At 43.6% G+C, this 12,499-nt stretch overlaps 1 protein-coding gene and 1 pseudogene across 3 annotated transcripts in view; one reads left to right on the top strand and one right to left on the bottom strand.

Annotated features, from left to right (window-relative positions):
- The window catches only part of OSBPL5 (oxysterol binding protein like 5), a 147,967-nt gene that overhangs the window by 101,987 nt on the left and 33,481 nt on the right, over positions 1 to 12,499 (bottom strand). The gene's annotated exons all lie outside the window — the stretch shown is intronic.
- LOC309517086 (AP-1 complex subunit sigma-1A pseudogene) lies at positions 8,536 to 9,271 on the top strand (annotated as a pseudogene). The gene has a single exon. The product of its transcript is annotated as an AP-1 complex subunit sigma-1A pseudogene (transcript).

The following is a 12,499-nucleotide window of genomic DNA, read 5'->3' as shown; positions in this document are numbered from 1 at the left end:
CAGGAAAACAGTTCACGCACTTTTCAGGGGTACACCAGAGCTGGGGTAGAATAGACCAGATCTGGGTCTCTAGAGAGCTCTCGATAAGATCGGTGAAATGTGAAATAGAGCCCAGAACTCTCTCGGATCACAACCCAATATTTCTGAAAATAAAATGTAAACTATCAGGACCATATAGATGGAGAATGAACGACTACTTACTGGAACAGGACGAGATTATTGGTAGAGCAAAGAACATCTTGAAAGAATATTTTGAGTTAAATCTGAATAAAGGAACTAAAATTGATGTGGTCTGGGATGCAAGTAAGGCTCTTTTCAGAGGCTTCCTGATCCAACAGAATAAATATAGAAAAAACTTAAGAGAAGCAAAGAAGGAAGAAATACTTAAACAACTAAAAGAAGCAGAGGGGAAACTAATAACAAATCCTGAGGATGAGAGGACAAAACAGCTCTGCAAAGTATTAGAAACCCAATACACAACACTCCTAAATCAAGAGATAGAATGGGGAATAAAAACGATGAAACAAAAGTATTTTGAGTCGGCAAATAAAACGGGTAAGTTGCTAGCATGGCAACTGAGAAAAAGGAAAAAACAAAATGTAATCAATAAAATTAGAAGGGAAGACCAAATAACAGAAGATCCCAATGAGATAAAGGAAAAGTTCCTCCAGTATTATGAAACCTTATACAAAAAAAAGGAGGACGAAGACATAAACGAGATAGGAAGGTAATTAGAAAAGAATGGAGGGGAACAGCTGTCAGAGGAAGAAAAGGCACTACTAAATGAACCAATAACGATGGAAGAGGTCAGACACGCTATCAAAAAAATGAAACCCGGGAAGGCCCCAGGCCCGGACGGCCTCTCCCAAAAATACTATAAAACTTTAGAGGAACATTTGGCCCCGATACTTAGCAAAGTAATTAATAATATTCTGCAAGGAGGGGAAATGCCAGATTCGTGGAGAGAGGCATATATTACAGTAATACCCAAAGCAGAGTCAGATACACTCGATGTAAAAAATTACAGGCCAATTTCATTGCTTAACAATGATTATAAGATCTTTGCAGGAATAATGGCGAGTAGATTAAAGAAATACCTGAACAGAGCGATTCATAAAGATCAAGCCGGATTCCTGCCCGGTAGGCAAATAAGGGATAACGTAAGATATGTAGTTAACATAATTGAGTATCTGGACCTCAGGGTCGATATCCCTGCTGCTTTAATCTTTATAGATGCCGAAAAGGCTTTTGATAATGTATCTTGGCACTTCCTTACAAAATGTATGGAGAAGGTAGGAATAAGAGGACCATTCCTAGAAGCTATAAGGGCAATTTACTCAGCCCAAAGAGCAAGGCTAATTATTAACAGTAGCCTGACGAACTCATTTACGATTACAAAAGGTACAAGGCAAGGGTGCCCCTTATCACCCCTTCTATTTATTATGGTCCTGGAAGTTATACTGAACAAAATAAGAGAAACACAGGAAATAAGAGGGATCAAAATCGGTATAAAGGAATATAAAGTAAAGGCTTATGCCGACGACCTAGTAATTACAATAGAAGACCCCATAAAAGGGATAAATAAAATTATTGAACTACTGGAGGAATTTGGAAGGTTATCCGGGTTTAAACTAAACAAAACCAAAACAAAGATGCTGATAAAAAATGTAGACGAACAATCGAAAAATAAAATTGAGTCCGAATCCGGGATAAAGACATCGAAGAAGGTTAAATATCTAGGTATCTGGGTCTCCCCAAAAAACATAAATCTGGTGGAAGACAACTATAACAGAACCTGGAGAGAGTGCAAAAAGGACTTAGATAGTTGGAGTAGATTACAGCTCTCCTGGGAGGGGAGAATGGCTGCCATCAAAATGAATATCCTCCCAAAAATGACATTCCTATTCCAGAACATCCCAGTAGTAAGGGGGACAACAATGTTTAAAGAGTGGCAGAGGACCCTGTCTAGGTTCATCTGGCAGGGCAAAAGGGCCAGGATTAAATATAAGCTACTCACTGACAGAAGAGATAGAGGAGGGTTCGCGGTCCCGAACCTGCAATTATACTACGAGGCCTCCTGTCTCTGTTGGACTAAAGAATGGATAACTTTAGATAACACTGACCTATTGGATCTGGAGGGCTTTGATGCTAGGTTTGGGTGGCACGCATACTTATGGCAAGAAAAGGGGAGAGTACATAGAGGATTCTCCAACCATATTATAAGAGGGGCGTTGTTGGAAGTATGGAACAGATGTAAGAGGTTGATAGAGAAAGACACCCCATGGTGGCTGTCACCCATTGATATTCTAGCAATTAAGAAACTAAACATGGAAGGCAAAAGGTGGACATACGCTGATCTTCTGAGAAGGTCTGATAAGGGATGGGAAATTAGGCCATACGAAGAGCTAAAAGATAAATTAACGGGATGGTTTCAATTTCACCAAATCAATGCCCTCTGGAATGAGCATAAAAAAATCGGTATGAGTAAGAACAAATCCAAGTTCCAGCTAGAAATAATAGAAGGGAAATCTAAACTCTTATCCAAAATGTATAACCAGCTATTAGACTGGGACACTATGGACGAGGAGGTTAAAGAGGTTATGATTAAATGGGCCATAGATTTAGGACACCCCCTAGAATACGAAAGATGGACCAAACTATGGAATAAGGATATGAAATTCTCAGCTTGTGTTGGACTCCGAGAAAATATGGAAAAGATGATGTACCGTTGGTACATCACACCAACAAAATTAGCTAAAATGTACAAAACCGGAGACAAGACCTGTTGGAAGTGCAAGAAGAAAGAAGGAGATTTTCACCATATGTGGTGGACATGCAAGGAGGTAAAGAGGTTCTGGAGCTCAGTCTATGAGGAATTAAAAAAGATTTTAAAGTACACCTTTCCTAAAAAACCTGAGGCATTCCTCCTAGGAATGGTGGGGGATGAAATCAAGAAAGAGGACCAAACCCTATTCCAATATGCAACAGTATCCGCTAGGATACTGTTGGCACAGAATTGGAAAACCCCCAACGTCCCAACAATCAGAGATTGGCAAACCAAGTTAATTGAGTATATTGACTTAGCAATAATGACACAGAAGATCAGGCAACAGAAAAACACTAAATTTATTAACGACTGGAATAAATTCCTCTCATACATGGAAACGATTATAGGAAACATCAAAATCACAGTAGGTATAATATAAAAACTGCGAGGTAGAAACAATGGTTAACAAAAAGCACTGCTGACTATATATAAATGAATTATAGCTCACGTTGTGGTGGTGGGAAGTCGAATAATGTAACAGAATTGTATATTAAAATCTGATTTCGGTTTTATGTAATTTTTCTTTGCTTGTTGTCTCCGTTTTAGAGAATGATGTATATGTGTTTTAAGTTGTTGTTATTAAAATAAAGGTTTATTAATAATAATAAAAAAGAAGAGCACAAACTCAGGGCAAAAAGGAGAAACGAGCTAAGGGGAAGGCACACTTGGCAAGCCCTCACCATGAACAACTCCCACCCGGAAACCTATGTCCCCACTGTGAAAGTATGGATCCAGAATTGGCCTCCACAGTCACTTATGGACTCACCCTTAAGACCATGTTCATGGAAGACCATCTTACTTGGCTACGAGTGATCACCAAAGAAGAAAGAAGCGGGAGGCTGGGCTAGATGACTCTTGAAGTCCCTTCCAACCCTACAATTATATGCTTCTATGAGTTCCATGATGGAAGAAAGGTGGGAAATAAAGAAGCGTGCAACAGCTAATCAAGGGGTGTAGTTGGACTCTATCAGCACCAACCAGCAGAGATGATGGGTGTTGCAGTCCAGTAACTGCCAGCAGGCTTCAGGTCCCTAATTCTTGGCCTAGTGTGATGCCCTGAAGCTATTATTATCTTGGGCACCAGCCACCTTTAGCTTGGCCCTGTGACTGGCTTGCAAAGATAGTCACTCATCTGTGGTGAGTAGAGTATGGATTGCTTCCAAGTGGATGAGCAGGAAATTGTGTATGTTTTTTTGTAAACTGGGAGAAGGTTGAATCTTTCCCCCATTGCCTCCTTCCCCTACCTCTCAAGTTATTGATGACTTATACTGGTTTGTGTTGGCAGGCTGAATAGTTAAGATGTATGAGCACTTTTTGTAGGCTCATTTAGAGGCTGATTTTAAAAGAAAAGTCTCTCTCTCTCTATTGTTTTGACCTTTAAAAAATGAAAAATAGAATGACAGATTTCAGATGAATGAGCCCTCCAGTCCAGAAACCCAGTGGATGTTCCCACTGCCTTGCTTGTACCGAATCTCCAATATAAACAAACAGTTTCTGAATGCTGCTCCAAAGTGGGAAATCACTCAGAATGTTATAGCCACTTTGCACATAAGGGATATCCTGGAAATGTAAAAGGCTCCCTATTGAAAGAGGTTAAGCTGCTGTTTTTATAGATTTGGACCTGACCCTGACAGATGAAAAGGACAATGAGAGGTTAGAGGGAGCAGCTATGCATTTATCTCTATTATATTAGTGCTGACCTACTCCGTGCCCTTGAGTCTGTGGATCACTGTCCGCAGATCACCTTCCCAACTGGTGCTGACACAACAGCTTATTGCTAATTTATTATGGGAAAAATTTGCCTAGTTGTTCCTCACTCTAGATTTAAAAAACAAAACTTGTGCAATCTTGGAAAAGTATAACTGAAATGGATGAATTACACATGCCACGGGGTGACTGGAGTCCAAATCCCAGCCCAGTCCAACTCATTTGTTGTGTATCCTATTATTGTGCTCATATCCAATCCTCAGTCACCCATCTGTAAAATGGAAAGAACAATGCTCAACTTCCATAGGGCTGTAAGACAGGAAATCACCCTGTGCACTAACAGTAACACATGGTATCTCATTATTTTTACTGTTTATGCAACATCCTGGACGCTTTTGAAAATCGGACTGTTGACTTTCTGTGTGTCAGCAGTTCAAAGCTTTTCAATGAGGTCAATGGCAGGGGGAGGGGCATAATAATAATAATAATAATAATAATAATAATAATAATAATAATGCCCCACCCATCTGGCTAAGGTTGCCCCAGCCACCATGGGTGGCTTCCAACACATATAAAAACATAATAAAACATCAAACATTTGAAACTTCCTGAAATAAATACTAATGTTATTATTTATGATACAGTGGCAGCTGGGCAGCATGCTGCCAAACAATAATGTATATTTTGAGATCCCACAAATATTTCAGATTGGCCACCATGTGTTGTTAAACCATCATTCAGCCTGGACACTAAGATCCAGCGCCGAGGGCCTTCTGGGGGTTCCCTCACTGTGAGAAGTGAGGTTACAGGAAACCAGACAGAGGGCCTTCTTGGTAGTGGCACCCGCCCTGTGGAACACCCTCCCATCAGATGTCAAGGAAATAAGCAGCTATCCTATTTTTAAAAGACATCTGAAGGCAGCCCTGTTTAGGGAAGTTTTTAATATTTAATGCTGTATTGTTTTGAACACTTGATTGGGAGCCGCCCAGAGTGGCTGGGGAAACTCAGCCAGATGGGCAGGGTATAAATAACAAATAATAATAATAATAATAATAATAATAATAATAATAATAATAATAATTATTATTATTATTATTATTATTTAAAAGAAAAATCTGGATTTGTCTCTTCATCTCAAGCCCTGTAGTGGTATCTGTAATGTCTACACTAAACATGGCCCTGCTGAAATAAGTGGAAAAACCAAACCAACAAACCAAAGTCCCTGTGTAAATCATATTCCAGGCTGAAATTAGATATTCTGAAAATGAAACATCAGTATATCACTAGAATGGGGTTTCTTTGCCCAGAGTGTCTTTTCCAGCATTTGCATTCTCCTTGCTTGAATGAGCCAGTTACATTTACAGCTATCTGGATTGTGAAACCTCCCTATGACCTCACTGCTTAGATTTTGTGAACATTCATTCTTTATGACCAAAGTGCGTAGAGATGATGTTTTTATGTTGATCTCATATTTTAAAACAATAGCATTCCATTGAATAGTTGAATTTTGTGATTATGTTGCAGACGGGGGGGGGAGGAGAGAGAGAGAGAGAGAGGGGGGGGGTAGGGGAAGGGAATTATAGAATTGGGTGGGGGGTTATTAAGTCTTTGTGTTAGGATTTCAATCCAAATTATAATGTGGCATCTCACCAAACTGCCACCTTTTTTGTTTTTTGTTCTCTCCATGATAATCTACTATTTGGCTACTCTCAAAGATAATTATTACTATGGAGAGAACAAAAAGAGAAAGGGGACTGGCGAGATACTAATGGCATTATAACATATTAGCACTTTTCTTTTGTTTTATTTTTCTAAAAATCCAGAAAAATAGGCAAAGAACATACAAAGAACTCTGCTGCATCAGAATGCAGAATGCTTACCTTGTCCAGCCTTGTCCAGTTCTCACAGAGGCCAATCAGATGCCTGTGGGAAGCCCACAAGTAGGATCTGAGTGCTCCCCATCAGCTGGTACCCAGAGGCATGTTGACTCTGACTGTGGAGGTATAGCATAGCCATCATGGCTAATAGCAACTGACAGCTTCATCCTCCAGGTTGGTGGCCATTGCTACCTCTTGTGAAAGCAAATTCCATATGGGCTGGGTGAAGAAGCACTTTTCTTTTTCTATTCTCGATCTTCCAACATTCAGGTTCTTTGGGTGGCCCTGGGTATTATGTTCAAAGGGGGAAAGTGTCAGGAGCTCAGCTTGAGTAGGACCCTGGTAGAGACACATGCCTGACTGGCATGTTCTCTCCCTCCTGGTCAAGCGTTCAGGAGCTTCAAAAGCTTTCTTCAGCCTGAACATCACAGCGACCGATGCCAACAGACATCGGCACACTTAGGGATGCGCAGTTCACGTGACAGACCTCAGCAACTCAGCATTTTGGCTAATCTACTTTGTTTACATATAAACACACACGGAGCACTGCAACATGGCTCCCTCTCTCTCTAGCATCAGACAGCAAAGAGAAAGAACAAAGGACAATAGTCCCACTTCACAGAACACAGTAACATAAACATCCTGTCTCTGCCACTTCCCACTTTGTGGAGTCAAAACATACACCGTCATGTGAGAGACAAAAATCCCATAACTGCAATGATGGAGCAGGAATTCTAACAGAAAGTTCCCTCCACCTCCTCTCTGCGCATCACACCTAATCTTGAACACCTCTATCATGTCCTCTCTTACTCATTCCCCACCCCCCAAAAAACTGGAAAGGTATAAGCCCTTGACCATTTGAGTTGCCGCTTTCTGAATCTTTTCCAGCTCTACAACATCCTGTTTGAGGCAAGATGACCCTCGCGGAACAAAGCACTCCAAGTGGGGCTGCATCATACATTTGCATAATCACATTATAACATTTTTAAATTCTCAATCCCTTTCCTAGCATGGAAGTCATTTTTTTTCACAGCTGCAGCACACTTGGATGGCATCTTCATCCCATTTTAAATCCATGTGATCAATCAAATCCTTTCCACATCAAGAGCAGTACTTTCACAGCCACGTTCATTTTCATTTCTTCTCCCCCAAATAAGAATGCCATCTTGTTACAAATTTATTTCTCTGCATTCTTCCTTATTAAAATTTCCATAACAGCAAGCTCCTGGCCGTGATGTGATTATATCAGCAGGCACATTCTGAACTTTCTGTTCTCGCCGCAACCCAAAGATGTAAAATCAAATTATAGGTGGTTGTAGCATTCCCTACCCAGATCATTTTTGCTTTTGGAGACCACCTGCACCCCGTGAAAACCTGAACTGCGTACAAATTTTGCAGCCAAATTCGGACTTTCCCATAAACCTTTCCCCAAGGGTCTCTTATTCTCAACATATTAACATGCCACAGATAATGTAAGAATTGCAATTAGGTATGTAAGAGTGGGCATCTAGCCTAAGTCAAAGGGAAGCTACTAACACATACATTGTTTCAAATTACTCATTTTGGGCAGAGCAGGTATTACATATGGACAGAGCAGGCACTAAGCTGTGAACAAGCTGCTCCAATCCAACAATTTTGTTACAGTATTTTGAAATGCTTATTCTTAGCTGCAGAAGATCGGAACTGAGAAAAAACATTGGGTTAAAGCACCTGTGGGGAGCAGGTGGGGTTTGGTTTCTTGGAGATATCCAGGTCATGCAAAGATTCTGACAAGAGCTGCAATGTGGCCCAAGAGCCATATTGCCTTTCTTTCTACAGCACATACATTTGTCATGTGTTCAGTGGGGGGTTCTGCACCTGTATCAGCCTCCCGACAGCAGCATAGCTATTGCTCAGCAGGAGGGGAAAGGTGGTGAGGCTTTCCCACCTGTGATTCCACACTGTCGCCCCACTCCTGTATCATCCAGGTAAACGGCAGCCACGTAGCAGGCGGGAGGCCCACTCAATGGCCCACCCCACCAGCTGCTCCTGTGGGCACTGAAAAGTTCTACGCAGGTGCGAGATTTGGGGACACGTGCATCATCCCCACCCGCTCCATCTCAACTTTGTCACACTGAGCATCAACAGCTGAAGGGGAAGCCGGAGGACTGCAGGGGCCACGTCAAATGGCGCGCCACGGACGGGCACCTGACACAATGTGCTTCATGCTGCTCTTCAGCCGCCAGGGCAAACTGCGCCTTCACAAGCAGTACTTGGCCACGTCAGACAAGGACAAGAAGAAGATGGTGAGAGAGCTCATGCAGGTGGTCCTGGAGTGGAAGCCCAAGATGTCCAGCTTCCTGGAGTGGAGGGACCTCAAGGTGGTCTATAAAAGGTAGGCCAGCTTGTATTTCTGTGGTCAAGACAACGAACTCATCACTTTGGAGCTCATCCATTGAAACGTGGAGCTGCTGGACAAATACTCCGGCAGCGTGTGTGAGCTGGACATCATCTCCAACTTCGAGAAGGCCTACTTCATCCTGGACGAGTTCCTGATGGGGGGAGAGGTTCAGGACACCTCCAAGAAAAGCGTCCTCAAAGCCATTGAGCAGGTGGACCTCTTGCAGGAGGAGGACGAGTCGCCCGGGAGCGTTTTGGAGGAGATGGGCTTGGCATAGACTTGGGATTGTGAGCCGGCTTCCCCCCTTGCCCCCGCCACTGCCCCTCGCACACCTTTGCCCCCCACGCAGTAGGGATGAGAGCCTGTGGTGGCCACGCAAGCTCTGCAGCCGACCTCCTGCCCAAGGAATCTGCAAACCGCATGATGTAAATACTGAACCAGCAGCTCGGGGTGGGGGTGGGGGTGGGGTGCACTGCGTCAGAGTGTTGGGGGGGGAGAGAGAGAGCAGCATGGCATTCAGGGGCACTGAATTATCTCCATTCTCCATCTTTTCTCTGGGCTTTTTTCTGTGCCCCTTCCAAACTCTCCTACTTCTCCTACCGCCCCCCCAGAACCCCCCAATCTGTTCACACCAGCAATGTGGCACTTCCTGCTGCCCCCAATCCTGTGACTCGCCTGGGCAGCATGTGACAGACCCCAGAGGAGGAGGTGGCAGCAGTGCCTCTGCCTTCTTCCCTCCCTCTCCCTCTTTCTCATTTTTTTGTGTTGGGGTGGCAGTCGCCCCACATGCATATGGGGCACGTGGACACAGGTAGCCAGAGATTCAGAGGAGCCTGCTGTTTGGAAGACCAGCAGCCACCACCTCCTAAACTTTGGGTGCCTGTATTCCCTCCCCCCTCCACTCCCCCCAGCCCCTTTCCAATAAGGCATGATCTTTCCGGACCCAAGCATGTGTGCGAGTGTCTTCTCTGTTTTGGAATGAAGTGGGGGGGGGAGAGCTGAAGGGGACATGGATGCACACTTATCAAAATGCAGACAGATATATCCCTGCGAGTGGGAACATCAATGGGGCAAGCTTGGGGACGGCACCCAGGGCCCCATGCCTCCAACATGCTTTGTCACACTTGAAGATGGTTTAGTTCTGATTTGGAAACACTGCTCACACCCGTGAAAAAGGCAGCATGTTTTGTTTGAATTGTGACTCACTCTCACCACAAGAGGTTCTCCCACGGTGCCCCCATTCAGAGCCCTTGATTCCAAGAAGATGAGAAAGAAGCCTTGAAAAACAGTTTGTTCCCAGCAAAGGAAATGTCTTTCGAATGCAAGTGGAATAGGGATTTGTGTGTGAGGGGGCGAACAGCTACCAAGGGGGGGGGGAGAGAGCAAAACAGGTTGACTTGGCTGGTGACATAAGTTGAAAGTGAAATTTACAACAATCCACGTTGCACCCTGCAGGCAAAATGGGCAGGACCCGAGGAAGGCTGTGTGGGTGATGAGCAGCCAAACTTAACAAATGTAGATAGCAAGAGAAGGGGCGAAGTCCACAGAGCTGTACTGCTGATAGGCAAATACTCAGACCATACAAATACAACTGGTAGAGAGGGTTCCATGTGATGTCATTTCCCCTCCTCTCCTGGAAAGGGAGGAGCATACAATACTTCCTGTTCTTCTCTCTCTCTCTCTCTCTCTCTCTCTCTCTCTCTTTCTCTCTCTCTCTTCCTTTGAGCAATCATGGGGGTAAACATTTCCTCCACTTGCTCCAGTTTTGGGTACATGCCTGAAGCTGGTTATATTTACAGTATAGTCATACCTCATGTTACATCCGCTTCATGTTATGCTCTTTCGGGTTACGTCCTGTGGCGACCTGGAAGTACTGGAAAGGGTTATTTCTGGGTTTTGCAGCTCGCAGATGCGCAAAATGATATTATGCGCATGTGCAGAAGCGGCGAATCACAACCCGCGTGTGCACAGACATGCCGCTGCGGGTTGCCTTCTTTTCATGTTGCGAACGGGCCTCCGGAATGGATCCCGTTTGCAACCAGTGGTACCACTGTATATAAAGTATTTTGTCTGCATAGTTTTTATGGCTAACATTGCTGTGAACCAATACATGATTATATGCACTTAAATCATATTTTATGCTTACTTTCCAGTTTGTTGCTTGATTAAGAGGGGTAAGAAAAGGGAGCCAGCTTACTTCACAGCTGAACTTGCTCAAAACAAGGTTTTACAGCCTGATTGCTATGTTTTTGAAACTCAGTTCAACCCACACATGTGGGCACCTGGAGGGATAAATTGCCATGAATATATCCTCTCCTGCCTGTTAAAACCTATCCCACAAGTTGCACACAGCATAAGGAAGGACTGCGAGGAGGTAGGGACACTGTAAATATTGAGTGAAATAAGGCATGCTCAGTGTTCTGTTTTGGATACAGTATGCACTCACTCTTCAAGATGGGCACAAACAGCAGAAGAAATATAGCTGATACAAACACTACCAAGCATTTCCCAAGGGCAAGAAGCACAGGATATTTGGCCTTGAATGTGCTACAGCAACTCCTTGTAATCTGTGTAAAGCCTTTCATTCCACTGGTATGAATGTGGGTATCATAAGAGAGGCTTCAGCTGACTTTGAACAACTCTTGATCTTTATGCACATGTTTGATTATTGCCAGCACAGAGCATAAACTAGAGGATAGGTATCTGCAGAGAAAAGTGGCTGTCCTGGCCAGGGCTGGGTTCACATTTGCATTCCTAACTGACTGAAACATGAGTCGCCTTTAAGCTTCATGCATGAAAACATCCAGTACAGTTGACAGAGAAAGGGCAGAAACAGGGGTGCTTCATATTTTACAAAGCAAACACTTAAAAATGTGAGCAATGAGCACAAGGTCTTTCAAACTGACGTGCACAAGGTGGAGGCCATGCTCCAATCAAGGCTGCCCGCCATGCACAGATAGGTGTTTTAAGGCAGTGCATCCATTGTTCACATCATTGCTGTATGATAAGGTTACCAGGTTTTTTTCAGTGAATCCGGGGACACTTCATTGAAATGAGTCAGAATGATGGGATTTTGTCAGGGGACTGATTTGTAAATCTGGGGACTGTCACTGGGAAATGGGGACATCTGGTAACCTTACTGAATGAAGCACAGGGGAATCCACAGCAAGCACAGTGACTATGTGAAGTGGACCTCGGGCTTGCCATCGCCTAACTGGCATATGCATTGAACCAAAAGACTCTGCAGAGAATGTCAGCCACAAAACCGCACATGTGGTCCACAGGCATCCCGGAATGACTGACTGGTTGGGGCTTTCCTTCCACCCCCAGCTTCCTTCCTCCTCCTATCATGGCCAAAGGCCCTGAAAGAAAACAATCCGAAGTTCATTTACTCCAATCCTCGTGGTCCACCCCAGAGTACACCAAATACTCCTGGTAAAGAGTTTTTCAGTTTACTCAACTTGTAATGAACCACTCTGTGTCAAGGGAATTGCTGAAGCTTTTCTTTGATGCACAGTCATGTGGGGCAGTACATTTTTGTGTATTTTTCACTCTGTGTGTGTATTAAATGAGATACTTAGCTTCAAATCTTTGTTCAGCTCCTGCTCGGGCATTAACAGCTCTGATAATTTCCCCTTATTCTAAATTAAGCTGTCAAATTATTTTCCTTCCTTCGTTTAGATTTGGGTGGAATTCAGCCTGTAGGGC

Source organism: Podarcis vaucheri (genome assembly GCF_965113315.1).
Source record: "Podarcis vaucheri genome assembly, chromosome: 1".
NCBI lineage: Eukaryota > Metazoa > Chordata > Lepidosauria > Squamata > Lacertidae > Podarcis > Podarcis vaucheri.
This window is presented reverse-complemented; position numbering and strand designations above follow the sequence as displayed.